Source organism: Lolium perenne, chromosome 4 (assembly GCF_019359855.2).
Source record: "Lolium perenne isolate Kyuss_39 chromosome 4, Kyuss_2.0, whole genome shotgun sequence".
Taxonomy (NCBI): domain Eukaryota; kingdom Viridiplantae; phylum Streptophyta; class Magnoliopsida; order Poales; family Poaceae; genus Lolium; species Lolium perenne.
Genome location: NC_067247.2, coordinates 350,430,039 through 350,434,139, shown reverse-complemented (window position 1 = coordinate 350,434,139; position 4,101 = coordinate 350,430,039).

The following is a 4,101-nucleotide window of genomic DNA, read 5'->3' as shown; positions in this document are numbered from 1 at the left end:
GGTTACATTACGCACCATACTTAATGCAATTGTCTGTTGTTTGCAACTTAATACTGGAGGGGGTTCGGATGATAACCTGAAGGTGGACTTTTTAGGCATAGATGCAGTTGGATGACGGTCTATGTACTTTGTCGTAATGCCCAATTAAATCTCACTATACTCATCATGATATGTATGTGCATGGTCAAGCTCTCTTTATTTGTCAATTGCCCAACTGTAATTTGTTCACCCAACATGCTGTTCGTCTTATGGGAGAGACACCTCTAGTGAACTGTGGACCCCGGTCCAATTCTCTTTACTGAAATACAATCTACTGCAATACTTGTTCTACTGTTTTCTGCAAACAATCATCTTCCACACAATACGGTTAACTCTTTGTTACAGCAAGCCGGTGAGATTGACAACCTCACTGTTTCGTTGGGGCAAAGTACTTTGGTTGTGTTGTGCAGGTTCCACGTTGGCGCCGGAATCACTGGTGTTGCGCCGCACTACATCCCGCCGCCATCAACCTTCAACGTGCTTCTTTGCTCCTCCTGGTTCGATAAACCTTGGTTTCTTTCTGAGGGAAAACTTGCTGCTGTGCGCATCATACCTTCCTCTTGGGGTTGCCCAACGAACGTGTGAAATACACGCCATCAAGCTCTTTTTCTGGCGCCGTTGCCGGGGAGATCAAGACACGCCGCAAGGGGAGTCTCCACTTCTCAATCTCTTTACTTTGTTTTTGTCTTGCTTAGTTTTATTTACTACTTTGTTTGCTGCACTAAATCAAAATACAAAAAAATTAGTTGCTAGTTTTACTTTATTTGCTATCTTGTTTGCTATATCAAAAATACAAAAAATTAGTTTACTTGCATTTACTTTATCTAGTTTGTTTTATTTACTGTTGCTAAAATGGCCAACGCTGAAAACACTAAGTTGTGTGACTTCACAACCACAAATAATAATGATTTCTTATGCACACCTATTGCTCCACCTGCTACTACAACAGAATTCTTTGAAATTAAACCTGCTTTACTGAATCTTGTTATGCGAGAGCAATTTTGCAGTGTTAGTTCTGATGATGCTGCTGCCCATCTTAATAATTTTGTTGAATTATGTGAAATGCAAAAATATAAAGATGTAGATGGTGATATTATTAAACTAAAATTGTTCCCTTTCTCATTAAGAGGAAGAGCTAAAGATTGGTTGCTATCTCTGCCTAAGAATAGTATTGATTCATGGACTAAATGCAAGGATGCTTTTATTGGTAGATATTATCCCCCTACTAAAATTATATCTTTGAGGAGTAGCATAATGAATTTTAAACAATTAGATACTGAACATGTTGCTCAAGCTTGGGAAAGAATGAAATCTCTGGTTAAAAATTGCCCAACCCATGGACTGACTACTTGGATGATCATCCAAACCTTCTATGCAGGACTAAATTTTTCTTCACGGAATTTATTGGATTCAGCTGCTGGAGGTACCTTTATGTCCATCACTCTTGGTGAAGCAACAAAGCTTCTTGATAATATGATGATCAACTACTCTGAATGGCACACGGAAAGAGCTCCACAAGGTAAGAAGGTAAATTCTGTCGAAGAAACCTCTTCCTTGAGTGATAAGATTGATGCTATTATGTCTATGCTTGTGAATGATAGGACTAATATTGATCCTAGTAATGTTCCATTAGCTTCATTGGTTGCACAAGAAGAACATGTTGATGTAAACTTCATTAAAAATAATAATTTCAACAACAATGCTTACCAGAACAATTCTAGTAACAACTATAGACCATATCCTTATAATAATGGCAACGGCTATGGTAATTCTTATGGGAATTCTTACAACAATAATAGGAGTTCACCCCCTGGACTTGAAGCCATGCTTAAAGAATTTATTAGTACACAAACTGCTTTTAACAAATCTGTTGAAGAAAAGCTTGGGAAAATTGATATACTTGCTTCTAATGTCGATAGTCTTGCTGCTGATGTTGATCTTTTGAAATCAAAAGTTTTGCCTAATGAGAATCATCATAATAAAATTACTACTACAGCAAATGCCATTCAAGTTAGAATTAATGAGAATATAAGATTAATGGCTGAACTGCGTGCTAGGTGGGATAGAGAAGAAAATGAAAAACTAGCTAAAGAAAAGAATATAGCTAAAGTTTGGACTATTACCACCACTAGTAATGCTAATGCTACACATGTTGCTGCACCTCCCACTAATACTAATAAAAGAATTGGTGTTAGCAATGTTTCCACTTTTAATGCAAAGCGCGAAACACTGCCTGAAACTGCTAAAACTGCTGAAACTGCCTGTGATAAAGCTGCTGAAATTTTTTCCAACATTGGGGATGATGATCCCATTGCTTTAGATTATAATGATTTGAATTTTGATGATTGCCACATCTCTGAAGTTATAAAGTTGTTGCAAAAACTTGCTAAAAGTCCTAATGCTAGTGCTATAAATTTGGCTTTCACGCATCATATTACAAATGCTCTCATAAAAGCTAGAGAAGAGAAACTAGAGCGTGAAGCCTCTATTCCTAAAAAGCTAGAGGATGGTTGGGAGCCCATCATTAAGATGAAGATTAAAGATTTTGATTGTAATGCTTTATGTGATCTTGGTGCAAGTATTTCTGTTATGCCTAAGAAAATTTATAATATGCTTGACTTGCCACCGCTGAAAAATTGTTATTTGGATGTTAATCTTGCTGATCATTCTACAAAGAAACCTTTGGGTAAAGTTGATAATGTTCGCATTACCGTTAACAATAACCTTGTTCCCGTTGATTTTGTTGTCTTGGATATTGAATGCAATGCATCTTGTCCCATTATATTGGGAAGACCTTTTCTTCGAACTGTTGGTGCTATTATTGATATGAAGGAAGGTAATATAAAATATCAATTTCCTCTCAAGAAAGGTATGGAACACTTCCCTAGAAAGAGAATGAAGGTACCTTTTTATTCTATTATGAGAACAAATTATGATGTTGACACTTCGTCTCTTGATAATACTTGATACACACTTTCTGCGCCTAGCTGAAAGGCGTTAAAGAAAAGCGCTTATGGGAGACAACCCATGTTTTTACCTACAGTACTTTGTTTTTATTTTGTGTCTTGGAAGTTGTTTACTACTGTAGCAACCTCTCCTTATCTCAGTTTTGTGTTTTGTTGTGCCAAGTTAAGCCGTTGATAGAAAAGTAAGTACTAGATTTGGATTACTGCACAGTTCCAGATTTCTTTGCTGTCACGAATCTGGGTCCACCTCCCTGTAGGTAGCTCAGAAAATTAAGCCAATTTACGTGCATGATCCTCAGATATGTACGCAACTTTCATTCAATTTGAGCATTTTCATTTGAGCAAGTCTGGTGCCATTTTAAAATTCGTCAATACGAACTGTTCTGTTTTGACAGATTCTGCCTTTTATTTCGCATTGCCTCTTTCGCTATGTTGGATGAATTTCTTTGATCCATTAATGTCCAGTAGCATTATGCAATGTCCAGAAGTGTTAAGAATGATTGTGTCACCTCTGAATATGTCAATTTATATTGTGCACTAACCCTCTAATGAGTTGTTTCGAGTTTGGTGTGGAGGAAGTTTTCAAGGATCAAGAGAGGAGTATGATGCAACATGATCAAGGAGAGTGAAAGCTCTAAGCTTGGGGATGCACCCGGTGGTTCACCCCTGCATATATCAAGAAGACTCAAGCGTCTAAGCTTGGGGATGCCCAAGGCATCCCCTTCTTCATCGACAACATTATCAGGTTCCTCCCCTGAAACTATATTTTTATTCCATCACATCTTATGTGCTTTTTCTTGGAGCGTCGGTTTGTTTTTGTTTTTGTTTTGTTTGAATAAAATGGATCCTAGCATTCACTTTATGGGAGAGACACGCTCCGCTGTAGCATATGGACAAGTATGTCCTTGTTTTCTACTCATAGTATTCATGGCGAAGTTTCTCCTTCGTTAAATTGTTATATGGTTGGAATTGGAAAATGATACATGTAGTAATTGCTATAAATGTCTTGGGTAATGTGATACTTGGCAATTGTTGTGCTCATATTTAAGCTCTTGCATCATATGCTTTGCACCCATTAATGAAGAAATACATAGAG